At 46.1% G+C, this 19,067-nt stretch overlaps 1 protein-coding gene across 1 annotated transcript in view; it reads left to right on the forward strand.

Annotated features, from left to right (window-relative positions):
• Positions 1–16,648: 16,648 nt before the first annotated feature.
• Positions 16,649–19,067, forward strand: part of LOC126442698 (uncharacterized) — a 53,146-nt gene continuing 50,727 nt past the window's right edge. The window contains exon 1 of the mRNA XM_050090747.1: positions 16,649–16,751. The gene's annotated coding sequence lies outside the window, so the exon portion shown is untranslated. The remainder of the gene's footprint in view (positions 16,752–19,067) is intronic.

Below are 19,067 nucleotides of genomic sequence, written 5' to 3' on the forward strand. Positions count from 1 at the left end.
GCAGCACCTTCCAATTCACTGCTCCTGCACAACGATGGAAATTCTGAACTCCATTTTTCGTTTTCTGTACTGCTTCCTTCACTAATACAGTAAGGAAATAAGGTGAAAATAATACTGAATTGAGGCATCAACCCCGTATTGGGACTAAATATCTGAACAGCTATCATTTCTTTCCTTTTGGAACATAGTATCAGTCAGACATAAATGCTCTTCCGCCGCGTACTTTTAAACTTTGCAAGATTGTATCGACGCTGTTCACTTGATGAAACTTACTCAACACCGAATTCAGTACCTATGAAAGAAAGGACAGACTAATGCTCTTCAAGTAATCAAAACGAATATTTTCATTACAATGTTCATAGGACAAATCAAGGTCAAATATTTTCGTTGTGGAGTCCAAATATTTCCTCTACAGTCAGCCTTGAATCTAACTAGTCAGCTAGATAATTTCTGCCCGACTGCCTGTTGACTATCTCTTGCTTTTTTTTTACCAGACCAGGATGTTTCGTAATAATAACCAACCAAACATCTTATATTCTTTTCACAAAACTCAATTTATCCCTGATCATATTCATAACCATTTCATATATTCGTACACCTGGAAGGGGTCAAATTGTCGTCCTTTTGCAGAACTGCCGCATAAGCTGCACGTGCTGCGCCACTCCGTGATGCTGTCAGTGGTCACGTGATCACTCTCGCACTCGCAGACGCCCTGACGCCCGCCAGAATCGTCTTAGTCCAGGGGCAGCGGCGACAGGGCGTACAGCTACCACAGCACAGGTAACACAGCTCGTGAGACCAGACACCTCAACACAAACTGTTGCGAACCACCTATTAGCAGTGAGACTGTGGGCACCCACACTTCTAGCTCCTCTCCCCTCCCCCCCTCCCCCCCCCCCCCCACACACACACCACAGCATCGACGTGGAGAGCTCGACTGGTGCCGCCAGGGCTTCCTTCACCTGGAAGAAGGAATGGCGCGCCCTGGTCTTCAGCGACGCCAGCAGATACTGCCTGCATCCAAGTGACGGTCGTTTGTGCATACGGCGAAGAGCTGGTGAGTGCTACCTCAAAGAGTGTACACACTGGCCTTACCGTGCCGTTCCTGGAGAGGACATGCAGAATGTTGTTAAACCTGCTCTTTTGCTTTTCTTGTAACAGAAAGATGGCGCGTTGTTCCAAGAGGATAATGCTCGTTCATATACTGCTCATCAAACTCAATGGCCCTGCAAGACGTGTGGCAACTTCCCTGGCTGGCAAGATCTCTGGACTCCTCTGCAGTCGAGCAGGTGTGGGGTATGATGGGACGACAAGTGACAGGTGCGACGTGTCAAGCGAGGACTCTTACACAACTACGTGACATCACGTATCCCAGGGCTGTATTCGCCACCCATACTATCGACACTATGAGAGAGTCAGTGCCTGTGTTGCTGCCTGTGGTGGCTACGCTACTTGCTAATATGGATGTCTCAGGTTGGGTCGATGCCTGGTTCGTCCAACCGTGTGTGCTATTCGTCCGTATGTGTTACCACTTCACGTACTGCATATGCACCATTGCAACAATAAATCTTGAGTGACCTATTAACCTCCAAAAGCACCATTTTTTTTTCTGGCAGTGTATTAGCAACCAAGAGCGGCAACATTTGCAGACAATAATCCTATACTATGAGATCATCAGCGTCCATCTTCCACCTCTAGTCCACGCTCGCCATACACATTAAATCACGAGTAACTTGTAGTTAAAATAGACAACTTCACACAGAAGTGTCCGTGGAAGCCCTGTAGGCTTGCTCTAGCTCTACTACTGATGTGGCGACAATGGTTTGCAACTCATACAGGGTGTGGGGTTACAAGCTGAGACGTCTAGGTTATAATTAATATGTATTAAGGAAAAATATTTAGAAAATGGCAGTTCAAATTTGCCGAAACTAGTCATCACTGTACGTTCAATTGCGATTTCGGCAAATATAGTTTTCGAATCGGAACACTTCATCATTTAAAGCTACAAGACTCTCTCTGTGCCATGTAATCCAATAGATGTGACTTTAATTATAATGAATGTAATCCAAATAGAGATGTACAGGGCGAATCAAAAAGGAATTTGCTACTTTAGAATGATATAGAGATGTATTGAGATAACTTATAGAATCGGTAGGTGTATGATTATGCAGCAAACAACCTGCATGTACTTCAGTCCATCAGTGCCCCATTCCACCAGCAGCAACGGCACCGTTGTGCACAGTTAAGATGGCTGCTTTCACTGGTGTGGAGCGTGCCCGCTGTGTGTCCTGGTACCATGAAACGAACTCTGCAATAACTGTTCGGTGGTTTCATTAAAGGCCGCGCGTATGTTCCTCCCGTAGCAACAAATTCGCCGACCTGAAAAATTTAATCTGCGCTGCCGTTGCTCAACTTTCAGCCGATTTTCCGCAAGGAATGTGGGAAGGGGAAGTCGACTACCAGTGGCATGTGTCCCACATCATAGATGGTATTCACATCGAAACGAAATGACACTTTTAGGTGAAACTTGAGGTTCTTAGCTACAAAATAACACATCAACCGACTCTGTAAGATATTTCAATATATTTCTGTATCATTCCAAAGCTACAAAGTCCTTTTTGACACACTCTTTCTTTTTAGCAATTTTCTAGAATGCTACTGTTGACCAAAGATAAGCTCCCTCCAAATGCAACATCTTTGAACCTTAGCCTCAGCCACACTCTTTGGTTTATTTACACCCTGGAGAACAAGTGGGAGTTGTTGGCTGTGCCAAAGTTTGTGTATTGCTGTGTGATCAGCCCAACTGGAGAACATGAACTACGTTCTCCAGTGTGGCTTGTGAGCAATGGGTAAACTGGTGGATGTTAATTACCACAAGTAATAACATCAAGCTGACCTTGGAGGGTAAGTAATTCTGGATACCTTGCCACATTCTGTGCTTCTTTCTATCGTCTTTTCTGTCCTTCCCTGGACTACATTTAGAGATTAGAACAGTTATGCGAGGGGTGACTGGTCTCGTGACATTCGAGGCGTGAAATATCTCATGTGGTAAACTAATAATGGGAGGCGCCGCCCAGGGAGGTCGGGCTCGAGGACACGATCTGAGACCGCGTCCCTCACCAGCGCTGTTGAGGCCACAACTACCAATCATTCCCACTTTGCATTTTCTCTCTTCTCAAAACTCAAAAATTTTATAATTTTCGATCTGTAAATTCCATGTATTATAATTTCGAGAAGTGATTACAGCTGTATCTTACACAAAAAATGACAAAAGACCTCCACGCGGCAGTGCACGGGCAGCGCTGCCCGTGACGTCAGCTGCGCAGCCAGACACCGCGGTGAGGCGGGGGCCGAGAGCACTGACAAGGGGAGGCCACCAATTGTGAAATTCAGATTCGATTCATACTGCGCATAATAAAAGCTCATGGCCAGAGGTGTAATGTGGCAAAGCACCAAGATGCACTTCTCAGCCGTTGTCGAGAAAATCGACAGTTAAAAGAAACCGTTGCGGTCAAAGACACTCTACGATTAATAATGTTCTACAGCGTTGTGGCACAGCGGTAAGCGCTCGGGTTCGTAATCCGAAGGTCGCGGTATCGAATCTCGAGCCATGCAACCTTTTTTTTAGTATTTGTTTTTTGTAATTCAAATGTGTGTATACACACACACACACACACACACACACACTCAGTTGCAACAATTGTGCATATAATAAGTTGTTGAAAGTCGTTTGTCGTGGAAAAACAAAGTTGTATTTCACAAACGTTATTAATTGTTTCATAATGTTAACCACGTATAGTTAACGGAAGACGTAGAAACGATATTCCGAAACGAATACGTATAGCGTAAGTCAAACGTTCAAATTAGAATAGAGACACCACGAACACAAACTTGCTGTGGCAGGTATGAAATATAAACTCCGTTACTCGCTCGTTACACTTGAAGGACAGATGTTGAATGGGCCGAAACGAGCCGCCGCATAACAGCGTAGTTGCCTGCTAACTTCGAAAGAAGGTAGATGCGGTCCCTAGCGCAACTTATAACATCGTCGAAAATCAGTGCGGACGTGAGAGCTTTGGTACATCCTGTTAAACAAACGGAAAAATGGAGGCGGTACAATTGGAGAGCAATCCGCCTTCACCAACATGCATAAGCAATTCATTAATAGTTTATGTGTGTGTGTTTATATATATATATATATATATATATATATATATATATATATATATATATGTGTGTGTGTGTGTGTGTGTGTGTGTGTGTGTGTGTGTGTATGTGTATATTTGAATTACAAAAAACTAATAATAAAAAAAATTTGCATAGCGCGAGATTCGATCCGGCGACCTTCGGATTACGAACCCCAGCACTTACCGCTGCGCCACGACGCTCTAGAACATTACTAATCGTAGAGAGTATTTCACCGCAACGGTTTCTTTTAACTGTCTATTTTCTCGACAACGGCTGAGAAGTGCATCTTGGTGCTTACACCTCTGGCCATGAGCTTTTATTATGCACAGTATGAATCGAATCTGAATTTCACAATTGGTGGCCTCCCCTTGTGAGTGGTGCACCGAGGTCCGCAGAAAGTTATCAGACGGCGGACCCTGGCTGTGCAAATGCGGGCTCGGAAAAGAAAGAAAATGCAGCCTTTGCTGGAGTCACTGATAGCTCGGTTAACTCGCGCCGGTTTTCCGGGACGCTTAGCACGATGCCGCAGCCGTGGCGGCTACCTCGGCAGTGAGCGCTCAGCCCCCACTGCCTGAGAGGACAGCGCCGGCCGCCACCGTCAGCTGCCGTCAGCCTCCGAGGCACCCACTCGGCCGCCCACTACGTGTTTTCACGCGGCTGCACAGACAAGTTGTTGTACTGCATTTGCGGCATTCTTAGTGGCCTTCCCTGCACCGAAAGCAAGCTGCCAGTAGCTCGTACCGCTCAGAAGCCGGTGAGTCGACTTCTGGCGCCACCCAGCTTTTCAGATGCTTTTTACAGAACAGCCAGCAACCAACTAGATCTATCGGACTTCCTTGATTATAACTACCTCCGCGATTTTCCGTGGCCACTTTATAGACATCGATTATAAACGAGACATAAACATGGAGTTACCTTTGGCGCCAAAAGTTATATAATTTCTTCTGATAATCCGTTAGGACATTGACCTGTGCCTCAAACAAGACTATTTAAGGGTATGGAGACAACCTCATGAATACATGTCAGCAGGGGACCGACCGTTCGAGGGGCTGCAGGCTCGGGAATGGTGTGGAGCGTTTTCGGTTGCAGTGACATGGGACTCCTGATATGTCTATATACAATTCTGATAGTTGACACGTACATAAGCATCCTGTTTCATCATCTGCATCCATTCATGTCCATTGTAAAGTCCGACTGATTCGGGCAATTCCAGCGGGGCAATGCGGCAACCCACATGTCCAGAATTATTACAGAGTGACTCCAGGAACATTCTTCTGAATTTAAAAACTGCCGCTAGCCACCAAACTCCCCAGACGTGAGCATTATTGAGCATATCTTGGATGCCTTGCAACGTGCTGTTCAGAAGAGATGTCCACCCTCTGGTTCTCTTACGGATTTATGGACAGTCCTGCAGGATTGAAGGTGTCAGCTCCCTCCAGCACTACTTCAGACATTAGTCAGGTCTGTGCCACATGAACCAATTTCTTTTACTCTTCAGTGCCTACATGTGTGCACGTGTATATGTGTGGTTCTTTTTTCACCTACGCATATTATGTACAGGCAAAAACAAATTAGAAAAGAAAAAGTGGTTGACTGGGAAAACAGAGAGCTTATTATTAGTTTTTAATTTGTACATGGAATTAAATGTAAATATGGCACATAATTAAACGGAAAAAGCAGATAGTTTATTAATTTAAAAATGTATATGGAATTAAATGTGAAATTATCTATGTGATTAAATGGTATAAATGGTTCAAATCACTCTGAGCACTATGGGACTTAACATCTGAGGACGTCAGTCCCCTAGAACTTAGAACTACCTAAACCTAACTAACCTAAGGACATTACACACATCCATGCCCGAGGCAGGATTCGAACCTGCGACCATAGCGGTTGCGCGGTTTCAGACTGAAGCGCCAGAACCGCTCGGCCACACCGGCTGGCTTAAATGGTATAGAATATGAATATATTAAAAAATGCACATCGATCATTTTTTTTACAAAAAAAGATTCTTAACAATATCGTTGTTATTTCATAGAAAAGAACCTAATCACTACAAATGACTAGCCAGATGTAAATGATGAAAAAGGAGGATTTCCTTAAATCAGTACTGTAACATGTGGCTTGTTATTTACAGTGTGCTGCATTACACATGTCTTTTCTTCAAAAATAGACACCTTACATATCAACACAAAGTAAACTTCAAGGTAAAACAATAGGAACTAAAAAAATTATGTACAGTCACAGGAGCTTCGCAAAACATTACCCCTGAGTTAGAGTAACTGTATGTAATTCATCATGAACATCAAAGTGCTGACTGCTGCGGGCCACACGCTGTGGCGTGCCACCCCTCTGGCTGCCCTCACCAGCTGTGGAGGCCGTGGCTGGCTGGCTGGCTGGGTGGGGAGCTGGCTGCTGGCTGCGGCCCCGCCTCTGCAGGTCTCCTCTGGAGGCGGGCTGGCGGCTCCCCACTCAGCCAGTGGCCACGTGGGGCCCGCGGCGGCAGCTCGCCACAGCACTGCCCGGCCGACACGTGCCCCACAGAGACGTCTCGCGCACAGTGCTGGAGACTTCCGAGTAAGCACTGGCTCATCGCATGTTTATGTGCAGTACAATGGTGAGGATTGGTACGCAGTGAGGCAGGAAGAACAATCTATTCTGTATTTTCTTTACTTACATATCTACGTTTTATACTCATTGTGTAGAGCAATGTTTTCCCAGACGTTGCTTCATATGAGTCTAAAAAATTCAGCTTGTATAGTGTTCTGTCGAGCAAGTGCCTCAACATATGTATTAGTAGACATACCACCCCTGCATTCTACTTCACTGAACTCGATAGTAATAGGCTGTCTTGGTACAGCGAGAATAAATGCATTTATACACTGCTCCTCTTACATTCAGATACCAGCACCTCAGTCTGTCTGTAGCAGTCGCTAAGGTGCAGTATAAATCATCCAAATTCCCCACACTCGAATGTTTTATTTAAATGCGCATATCCCCTGAAGTTGATTCAGTCATAGCTTCCCTGTAGATATGCACTGTTGAAACCCTCCTCCCATACACTTTAAAGTCAGTTGGTGATTGTAATGCACCACATTCTGTTGTCATCTACTTCTTTGTATACTCCCTCATGCTGCACAGATAGTCCTGTGATGCCAAAAACATGTCAAAAGTTTTCTATTTCTACAGCCATCCCAAAGTCACTGTCGGGTTCTGGACCTACACTGACGCTTTTAGATAGACTAACAGCCACAGTATATGTGTTGGTGAAAAGCAGTACACTTCTGCAACTTAACTGAGACTTGCCGACTTGAGGAACTTCTGATCTCTGTGTGAAATAGTTGAAAGACTGCAGGTCTGATAAATCTGGAAGATACTCTGTGGCTTGTTGCTGCATTCCAGCTGGAGTTCACTGGCCTGGTGTAATACATAAGTATTGCCGAGTATGTTTGGTTTTTCGGCCCATCCCTGGTGACTGCACTTTGTGACGTTCTTTTCACTACTTTATACAGACCTGAAATGATCTTTATTGGGCGAGAACAGTGTCCGGGAGGGGAATGTAGGGGGATTGGAGTGGGGAGGGAAGGGTGAGTGGATGGGAAGACGATATATGGATATGTGTCTGCTGTAATATGACACCGGAAGAAAAGTACTGACAGATCCTGAGGCAGCGATTTCGCTCGCAGTCCACTGTGGTCCTGTGATACAGTGCCTCACTGCAGTCTCTTAACGGATGAACGCAGATAAGGTTTCTAGATATGGGAGTGGAACGCAAATTTCATAATAGCAGAACCCCTTACGTTGCACTCGACAGCGAGTGCTCATGAGAGACAAAGGTATCGCCAGGAGTGCGGCAGAACATAATCTGACAGACAGGATGAGCTGATGATGCTGTGGTGTACAGGAACGTCTAAGTGTTGAGTGACTGTAGGAGGGTACAAGATGACTTAAGCAAAGTTTCTAGTTGGTAAGATGAATTATAGTTAGATCTAAATGTAGAAATATTCGAATACAGAATTAGCAGCGCGCTGCTTGACATTCACGTCGATGAAATATCTAGGTGTGACGTTGCAAAGCAATGTGAAATGAAATGAGCATGTAAGGGTGCAGCGGAGAAGGTGAATGCTCGACTTCGAGTAGGAGAATTTTAGGAAAGAACGGTTCATTTGTAGAAGACAGAATATAGGACACTAGTACAATCTGTTCTTGAGCACTGTTTGAGTGTTTTGGATCCGCACAAGGTCTTATAAAGGAAAGACGTCGAAGCAATTTAACTGTGCAGCCAGAGTTGTTACCTCCAGGATCGAACAACATGCTAGTATTATGGAGATGGTTTGTGGACGAAAACAGGAACCCCTGTAGCGAACACGATATTACTTCTAGGAAAATTATAGAGGAAATTTAGAGAACCGACATTAGGAGCTGACTGCAGAACGATTTCACTGACGTCAACGTCCATTTCGCTTAAGGAGCACTAACAGAGAAATTAGGGTGTCTGTGGAGTCATGGTGAAGAAGTGGGATCTAGAGAAGATAAGATCCAACAAAGAACAAATGCTGTCACTTGAGTTTCTAAACACATTAAGAAACAAAAGAACTACCTGATAACGTCAACGAGTACTAGAATATGCTGAAAGAAGAAATCATTAAAGCAGGACAGCAAAACATAGGATATGTAAAACGGAAAAGGGGAAAGAAACGTTAGGTCACACAAGAAATGATTTCGTGTGTGGAGGAGAGAAAAAAATTTAAAAACAAGAACACTGAAGATGCAAGAATGATGGACCGAAGGTTAAATAATGAACTGCAAAGAGAAACAGAGCAGGCTAGGAAAAAATGGCTAAGAGGAATGTAATGCAATCGAAGAACTGGACAGGAAGGGACGATACGACTTACTGTACAACAGAGTAAAGACTATGATATGGGATTAAAAAAGAACAGGAAGTGCTACTATGGAAAGTTTGAGTAAAGACGAAGAGGTAGTGAACAAAGATCGTGACGATGTCCTCCAGCGATGGGAAGAATATCTAAAAGAGCTATATGACACAGATCGCAAATCAGAAACTGTGGAACTTGAATTACTCAACAGTGTAAATGATGACCAGAAAGGAAGGCCCAACCATCATAATGGAAGAAGTAATGTCTGGCATAACTGCAATGAAAAATGGTAAAGCAGTAGGTACAGATGCCGGGAGAAATATTAAAATGCTTGAAACAAGATGAAATAAGGGAAATATTGAGGTTATGAATAAAATATGTGACAGTGGTGAATGGCCTGAGGACTTTCTGACAAAACTAATGATTCCATTACCGAAACAAAACAAGGAATCAAGAAATGCAGTGACCACAGGACAATCAGCCTCATTTCACATGCAGCCAAAATGATGTTAAGAATATTTAATAAGAGACTTTAAAAATTAATGGAGGAGAACCTTGGCGAGGAGCAGTTTGGCTTTAGACGGAATACGGACACCAGAGATGCAGTGGGGCTCCTACGACTCTTGGGAGAAAGGTTTATTGAAAAAGGAAGAGACCTCTAAATGTGCTTCGCCGATCTAGAAAAGACATTTGACAATGTGGTTTGGGACAAGCTGGCGACTGTAATGAGAGAAAAGAGAGTGGTCTGGAAAACCAGAAGACTCATTATATCTTAATCAAAAAGCCTCAGTTAAAGTGAGAGGAGAAAGTACAAACTGGATCGGACTAGGAAAAGGAGTAAGACAAGGATGCTGTCTATCACCTAACGTTTTCAATCTCTACTTGGAAAATATGATTGCCGGCCGAAGTGGCCGTGCGGTTAAAGGCGCTGCAGTCTGGAACCGCAAGACCGCTACGGTCGCAGGTTCGAATCCTGCCTCGGGCATGGATGTTTGTTATGTCCTTAGGTTAGTTAGGTTTAACTAGTTCTAAGTTCTAGGGGACTAATGACCTCAGCAGTTGAGTCCCATAGTGCTCAGAGCCATTTGAACCATTTTGAAAATATGATTGCCCAATGCACATTAGATGACAAAGGAGTAGAAATTGAAGAAGAGTAGGGTGTTTGAGGTTTGCTGATGACATGGTCCTTCTAGCCACAGGGGAAAGAGAATTACAGGATTTAGTGGACACAATTGACGCCATTATGGAATGAAAATTAACACAAAGAAAATAAAAGTATTGGCACTAGGAGAAAATAAAGAAATAAAAATTGTGCTGAATGGAGAAATATTAGAACAGGTGCTAAATTTCAAGTATCTTGGAAGAAGGATAGACACCGACTGGAAGTGCACCACAGAAATGAAAACAAGGATAGCAATGGTAAAAGAGGCATTTTATAAGAAAAGGAGAGTTTTCTGCAGCAGTGTGGACATAGAACTGAGGAAAAGATAAAATGTTTTGTATGGAGTGTTCTTCTGTATGGCCTGAAACATGGGTTTTGAGGAATAAAGACCGAGAAAGGCTGGAGGCTTCTGAGATGTGGACATGGCGGAGTATGGAAAGAATAAGTTGGATGGACAGAGTAATAAATGAAGAGGTATTGAGATGAGTGGGAGACAAAAGACAGTTGGTAGATGTAATAAAGAGAAGAAAAAGAAATTAGATTGGGCATATATTAAAAAAGAATGATGGACTGATAAAAATATGTGCAGAAGGTTATGTAGAAGGGAAAAGGAAGCGAGGAAGAAGGAGATTTCAGATACTGGATGACGTAATGGACGGTACAACATACAGCAGCCGTAAGGAGGAGGCAATGGATCGCAGAAAATGGAGAGGCAAAGGACCTGCTAATATAGCAAAAAACTGATGATGATGGAGGCATAAAGAGAGTCGCTTTTCCCTCCCTGTATTTACGAGCGTAACAGGGAAGAAAATGACTAGTGATGGTGCTAGGCAACTTCCACCATGCACCATATTGCGACTTACGGAGTATGTGTGGAGTTGTAGATATACATCTGCATCTACACCAGTACTCTGCGTGACACCCGGCGGTGTGTGGCGGAGGGTTCTTCTAGCATCACTAAGTGAAAGTCTCTTTAGTGGGCTTGTCGCTTTGTCTAGGTGTTCTGCAAACGAAACACAGTATTCCCTACAAGATTTTCGATTAGATCGTTCCTATTTAAGTTGGCCCTAATTGTAATACCTTGGCATTTAGCTGAAACGGCACCCTTTCGATTTGTGTGACTCATCGAGTAAAAGAAATTTAACGGGTTCCTTCTAGTTCTCCTTTGGATGACATAACACTTTTCATAATTTAGAATCAAGTGCCACTTTACGCATCGCACCGGTACACTCTCTAAATAATTTTGCTATTGCTTTGATCTTCTGATGACTTTACTAGATGGTAAAAGACAGCATCATCTGCAAACAATGGCTGCTCAGATTGCCTCCTAAATCGTTTTTATAGATTAGGAACAGCACAATGACTACAACACTTCCTTGGGGAAGGGCAGATACCACGTTTGTTTTAGTCGACGACTTTCGCGAACTCTCACCAGGCAAACAGGAATACGGCGGTCATCCGGATGAGAGGCGTCACGCCACGCTTCCCGTGGTTTGGCCGTCCTGCGGCAGACTTCCGCTGCGCCCGCCGTCATATTGAGCGCGCGCTCCCTGCGGCGCGCACTGCTTCTGTTTGCTCCCCAGTGTCGACAGCGGACAATGCAGCCGGCGGGCGTAATTGCCACAGTGGCAGCTCTGATTGCAGCAAACGGGACCTCCTCGGTGCTGGATTGCTTATGCTGGCACGTGGACAAACGCCCGGCGTTCACTGCCGGTGAACTTCTGCTATGGTCGCAGTACTGTGACCGTTCCGGTAAGTGCTCTTTCGTGCTGTACGGATTCATAAGACGTTATGCACAGTCCACTTATCAAACACTCACAGGCGGCTTGGCTTACATATGCTGTTATTAAAAATTACACGTTTTCTGCCTGACCGTGAAGGACTACGTTTATTATGAGGACGCTCAGCTAGGTATCCACTCTTAAGGAATACGTATAGAAATGACATTGGTGTAACAGGGTGACGAGAACTGAAGGAAAGTGATGGCGTGCAACCGAATGCGAAACAGCCTGTCGTGGAGCTTATCGTAAAACTGGCTGTCCTCTAAGGGGTTGCTGCAGGTAGTGTTATAAAATGTTTCATACGCACAGAAAAGACAGACATCTGCAGGTACTATTCATCTGGTGGTTCCAGGTGGTACGAACTGCTATGTCACACACTTTCCAGGAGCGGTAGCTTGTTCTTTCGGAGTATGATTTCTATGCGCGGCCTAGGAATCAAGAAAAAACACCTATTTTGAAGAGCTATTGGCCAAAAGCAGTGATCATACAATAGCTGTAGTTCTCTTACGTCTGTTCTCCCACTCTTGTTTGCTGTGACGTAAATATTCCCTACGGCCCCTGCCAAAACTACACACACGAGAAAGAATCAAAGGGCGCAGAGCAATAAATAGCGTTGCAGCCAATTTACCGTCTGGTTAATCAGTCGGCATAACTGTATACGAATGCGAATTGATAATAGATTATCTTGACTGATCTCTCTTGGTACCTCTAATTTCCATGGTCCCTTTCATCTACGTTTCCTCTTCATATGCCGATTGGCTGCAGTTGAAAACAAATTCCTTACTCAACGATGGGGTAAATTTACTTATCTCATCTACAAATATTTCGGTCGATCCTGTAGTTTGCTGCGCATCGTTCAGTTGACGCTTTCTTCGAAATTTCATCATCTCACGTCTCACACTTCTGTAGCACTGTTTGACGTCATGCAAGCATCCACTGCTTCTTTTGAAATCTCTGTAATGGATGTCGAGCATCCTTGAAACGCGCAACTGAGCCTTGTCCTCCGTTGAATGTCTGTAGTTTTCCTTACACACTAACGGTCATATTTCTGCAGACTTGTTCAAAATATGTTCGTAATTGTTCTTTTGCTATGCTGTCTGCAATTTTCCAAGTACGTAATGATGTTTAGTATCCGCTCCTTGGACAACGACTGTCCTTCACTACGTTTGACTGGAAACGGGAGCTGCGGCCCTCTGTGCGACAGCAACGATGAAGTACAGCACACCTGTTTCAGTACAACTTTCAAGTGCCGTGCAAGTACCGCCATCACTGCACTTCTCTTGTACATTGTTCGCACGACACCACGCATTCCGCTGACTCATGCGCCACTTCTTTCACACTCAGCGAAATTTCTTGAGTTCCTTTCTGATCAAATCTCGACTTTGGCTACTGTTTCTGAAGATATAACGCAATGTTTGCTTTGTTTATCGTTGCCATTGCTCTGCTTTGTAACAACACCACTAGCACTGTAGCACTGTCGTGAGTTAGTCGTCAACTAAGCAGTTCAGCCACGCTCCGTAGCCTCGTGCTGTCGACATCATCTGACAGCTCCAGTCCCGCCCCCTGTTGCCATCATCAGCCAGTGTTGTGTTAGCATCGTGGGCAACATGTGGGCCGCCGAACGCTGTCACATCTGACACGCAAGTGCACGTCCAGCTTGTGTCTTTACCCGTAGCTTACAGCAAACACGGAAAATAAAATGGGTTATTGGTAGGAGTTGACCAGGAAATCCAAATGTTACTTTTACAAACATTTACATTAAAAGAGCTGCAGGATGCCTTACTTCGGCTTTTTCACCTTTGCTTTACCTCGAGCTGAGGCAGCGGCTTTTGTACTTGATAGTTCCCTTCGAAGCTATAAGGTGTGTCATCCAGAGCGATGTACGCCCGCAATCTCATTCCTCTACAGTAATTTTTATTTTGTGCTGAGATTTTCTTTTCCGCCAGTGTATCTGTAGCACCTTTGCCCCCGCTCCTCTCTGCTGAAGGAACGATCATCAACTTCCTGACGGAGGTTCAGAAGAGAAAGTGAACCTTATCAGTCCCCTGGTAATGCTTTCAGACATACACTTGCTATTTGAACGAGTTAAAATATCACACGATAAAAACTAAAGATACAGAAAAAATGATCTCATACGAGGCAGAATCGAAAGTCGATAGTTTCATTAGATACAACCAGCTCTTTTCTGGGGCTTGTAGAGTTTCCAGACTTTAGAGGTTCCAGGCTGTGGCTGGAGTGTGTTCCCACGGCCGGAGAACGCGAGCGGCCCGCGGCGCGAGTCGCCCAGTGCGGGGGTGGGGGCCGTGGCCCGCTGCGTCGGAGGCCGGCCTGCCTGCAGCCAGACGCGCAGGCCGGGGAGTACGTGCAGGAGGCGCGCCAGTCGGCCGTAAACACACTTAATGGTAGCAGGGGTAGTTTCCTTTCGTTACAGAATTTGTCAGGGAAAATCTCTCAGTCATTGCCGTAACTGAGGCATTATTCCAGTACGGGAAGCTTCAAGTATCGCTGCACAGTTGACGGGGACAGGCTCTCGCGAGAATACATCGCAGGTTACGGAGAGCGCCAAGTGCGTCAGTCGGCCCTCAGACACGACGAGGCGGAGGTCTCCGTGTTGGGTCAGGAGCGTGGACTTCCCTCTGTACGAGTCAATTACGTTCATTGATATCAGGTGTGCATTAGTCGAACGTTCGCAGTGGTTAATTACAATAGACATACCGCAATGGCATCCCGATTTTTCGGTTAACAGTAGCAGCTGCCCGCAGTCCCATCAGAAGCCACTGTTTCTATGTTTACAGCCCGGTAGCCACAGCTACGGCGAGAGACGTCATCAGAATTAGCAGTCTCACTGGGCGGGTACGGAACTTTCAGAATGTTTACCGGCGAGGTCAGCTCACCGCCGAGGTAGCCTCAGCTGGGCTGCCTTAGCGAAGCGGATCTGACGAGTGTAGCTGCGCGGGCTGACCGTCTGTTCCTTCACAGAGACATTACGCTTTCTTCTTTCCTTTTGCTTCATTTTGAACTCACTGAGGGTTTTATCACGCATTTGCTCAAAAAGACGTGAGTCCCTCGTGAGGGAATGAGCAGGCAGAATACCTTTTGTGTGTACAGGCACTCTGCCGTAAACTTTCTGGCAGGTGAGAACAGATCAGAGCTTTTTAGTGCAAAGCCACTCTCTGCCACTCAGTGCCTTCATTGCTGCTTCATTTGCGGCGAGGAACCGTATGTCAACGGCACTTGCATATTGGTCGACAATTTAAGTTCGATTATTTCTAAAATGATCTGAACATTTGATGAGTATTTAGGTATTACATTTGTTTTCTCCCTGCTCCGTAAGCGCTGAACGTTCCTACACAAGACAAAGGGACAGAACTGCTGCTACGGCCTCGGAAGTGTACAGAACAACGAATGGCAGCGCCTCTGCTAGTTACCTACCGAGATACCCGGGATAGACACTGCTACAGCTAAGAGGAAAATACAGCTCAGAGGCGGATCCCAGAGATTAAAGTGAGAGGAGAGTGGTATGCCGACTACATCATTGGGAATTCCAGATCTTCTGGCTGCAGTTACTTGACTGTGACGCAGTACTTGGCAGGTAGACTATGATGAGACAGGCTAAGTGTGCGGCGCTCCAGGAGGTGAGAGTACAGAATGCCTGGACTGGAGATCTGGAGTCACCAGGAAAGGCTCCCACCGGCTGCCGCTCCAGTCTGGAGCGCCCTGCCGCCCGCAGCCCAGCTGCCTCTCGGCCAGCCTGGAGTCTCCTCTCCAGCCCCGCACTGCCAGCTCTCACACCAACGTTCTGCAAAGATCTATGAGCACGGGTCCATATGTCTTATTCCCAATCTCGCCAATCAAACCAGTTAACGATAAGTGTGATTTTGACTTAAATATTACTGTCTGCGCCTAGCCAGGTACATCGCACGTTCCTGTGGTAGCGGTGCTAACTCTGTCAAGCTGGGGCAGAACAGCATGGCTGACATGCGACATTAAATTATTTTGTTGAAAGGGTGTCGAAAATATCGCAAGCGAGCTGCCTCAAGGACTCAGAAATGTAACAGCTGCGATCAGTGTAACCTGTTACGTATTGTATACCGAGTGGCTCCCCGTGAGATGGGCGAGAGTGCAAGCTGGCATTCTCCGCTCTGCTCAGGGCCTCGATGCACGGACCGCCCACACCGTTGCTGCAGTCAGAACCTCGGCTCATACGGAATGACGGCACAGTGTCCAGTGTTGTACTGTCGGCGCAGCTCTGCCCGCTTCCTCGTCAAGGGGAGCCGCAGCAGTGGCCGCCGTGCTGACAGTCAGCTGACTTGTTGACGTTTTGCTTGTAGAAGTGTGCAGCACACCTCACGCCGTGTCCATTATCGTTGGCTGCAGCTCTCTCAGTGTTTCACTTTCAGTAGCTGCTAGTAGTGATGAGCATATGAGTATCCCGTGGAAGCTCGTGAGTCAGAGTCCAGACGTCGAGGTGACTGAAGAGCGTTTTGCAGATTGGGCACCGTGGTTCTCAACGTGCGACAGCTGGGAGCTGCCCCCCGCGGTCTCAGCTGCGCTGCACCTGGCAGTCCGCCTCTGGGTCTCCGGACTGCCGCCGCCGCCGGCAGGTGGAGCGGCGGTGGGAGGGGGGTGCGCCGGCGCCCTGGCGCAGTTCCACCGCCTCACGTTGGCCGAATCCTTGCAACTCGTCGAGGAGCTCGACTGCCAAATCGCTGACGACTGTATCGACTCCCGCTGTGTACCGAGGTATGTAGACCACTCGATGCCATTACTACTAACCGTACAACTAATTCTTTCCATAAATTTATTCTCAATGCTGTCACCTACTTTTCCTATTTTGCGATACTAACTATCTGTCAATAAGGGCACATTTGTGACCCAAAGAGGAAGCGCGCTAATACCTTCTGCCGCCGCCTCTTCTGTTGACACTTTCCACCGAGCAGTCAATGGAATGTGCCTCGTGGCACACGTCTCTCTCCGCTCTCTGTCTCCGCATGTCGCTACAGCAGACAGTAAATGATCTGATGATGACAGTCAGAGACTGAAAGCGGTAACGAACAAAAAGAGCCTTTCATCGAGACTGCTAGCCTTACTAAAATTGAATTTATATCCCTATTTCCCAACCGTATTATCAAAAATCAATGAAAGTACAGTGTCGTTTGAGATGACAACAGCTGTAGCTCGATATCGTTGTTAGTTGTAAATTAGTTCAAAAGTGAACAATAAACACTGCAAGTGGCTAAATTAATTACTTTTCGAAACAAGCAATTATAGAGCCGACACCCTGCACCACCAGATTACAGTAATACTCCACTACATTTGCTGTATATACGTAATTAAAATCTCTAACAAGGCAGCAGTCAGCAACAGTAAAATTATGGAAGCCATAGGAATCGAACAGCCAACCAGTGACACGTCAGATGTTTATTCACACTTTTACCTTGCTTCACCGTTCATTGAGCCACGTGGCTATACGTTAGCATTTATATGGGTCATTTTAGTGTTGACTGAGCTTTATGACCTGTGTTCTCTTTTCACACAATAAGTTTACACACGTTACTACTTCTTCCAAGGAAGAAAGGTTTACATCTGTTTAAACCTAGGTAAGGATTAGAATAAACTTGTGAAGTACAACTAGCTGGTGCATGATTCCCATTCTTTCCATACATCATTAACTCATAGTAAGACAGTCACATTCAAGCCAACTTTTGCTTCAAGGATCATGAAATGGCATCACGGTATTACCGCCTCTAGCCTCGAAGACTTCGTCAAGTCGGCGGGGAAGAGAGTTCCGGAAGTTTCTTCAGATACGCAGCATCTGCCCGAGGCCTCCCACTGACGCATCAGATCCCGCAGAGCTACCAGTGTGTGGGGATGTCGGCTGCCACGTCTCAGCCGCTGTTCCAGACAGTACCGTCCAACGTCTGCGGCTCTGAGACCGGGTTGTCTAGTGGTCGCCTCGATGTGCTGTAGGGCGCCCGAGTGTTCGTGAAACCGGGAGTGTATGCACGCAGCCCTGGGAACACGACTGTGTGTGTCATCTTCTACAACGCAAGTGTCCAGAGAATGGGGCAACACTTCGTCACCGACAATGTTGAAATAAACGTGCTGGTTCAGGTTCACACTGACTGTAGTGTCTGAATGCAAGTCGTGGTGATAGAAACACCCCTATGACACCATGGAACCACCAGTGGCTTGAACTGCATCCCCAATAGGCCGTCAGTCCAATCGCCACCTCCATAATTTCAGAAGAGGCGAAATCGCGCGACTCGTGTGACGCACCTCCACCCAGCCACTGTCCGTCTCTGCGTGGTTTGGCCCACTCAAGACGCGCAGCTGTGTGTGTGTCTGTGTGAGCGACGGCCGCCGACTCCTAATGTCGAGTCTGTGCAGCTGCCTTCCGAACGATTGCTAGGCAGCTGGTTCAGATGGAGCTGCTTTGCCAGGCATTGGCAATTTTCGTCTGGTTTGAAAGCGATCGCCAGTCACTTGGAGTGACACTCGTCAACAGCCCTGTCAGCTAGAATCTTTTTACGCCACTGCCTCACATCACTGCGAGTGGTTCACCATTCGTTGCAGATACTTGGACAGTCCACATTGATAGACCAACAGATCGTGTAAGCCAGCAGTCTGGCTTCAGCTGTCGCCGCGGTCGCACGCTCCTCAAGTTTTCTCCGTGAACGTTCAGTGTTTACGCCAGTGTTTTCGTGTTTCGTGACTGTTTATTGGCTATTGGTCTTCGTTCATGTTGTCTTTCTACGTAGTGCTGTTGGGATTTCGGCGTTGTCCGAAATTTCTTCGCTGCAGAACACCATGGCAAACTCCGTGAGAAAAAACACCGTGATTTTCACCTTCGACAAGTACACCCGTCGAGTACAGCCCTCTGCACTGGAAATACACGACTAGATTACCGAGGTATTTGGGCTTCATCCTGAATCTGCTCATACCATGCAGCTAGACTCTGATGAATACTGCATGTTTGTAAAGTTTAACGATTCCGTGAGTGTAGACCACTTTCTGGAAAAATTTGGTTATGAAACGGAATTTATACACCGTGATGGT

This window comes from Schistocerca serialis, unplaced genomic scaffold, assembly GCF_023864345.2.
Source record: "Schistocerca serialis cubense isolate TAMUIC-IGC-003099 unplaced genomic scaffold, iqSchSeri2.2 HiC_scaffold_1401, whole genome shotgun sequence".
Lineage (NCBI taxonomy): Eukaryota > Metazoa > Arthropoda > Insecta > Orthoptera > Acrididae > Schistocerca > Schistocerca serialis.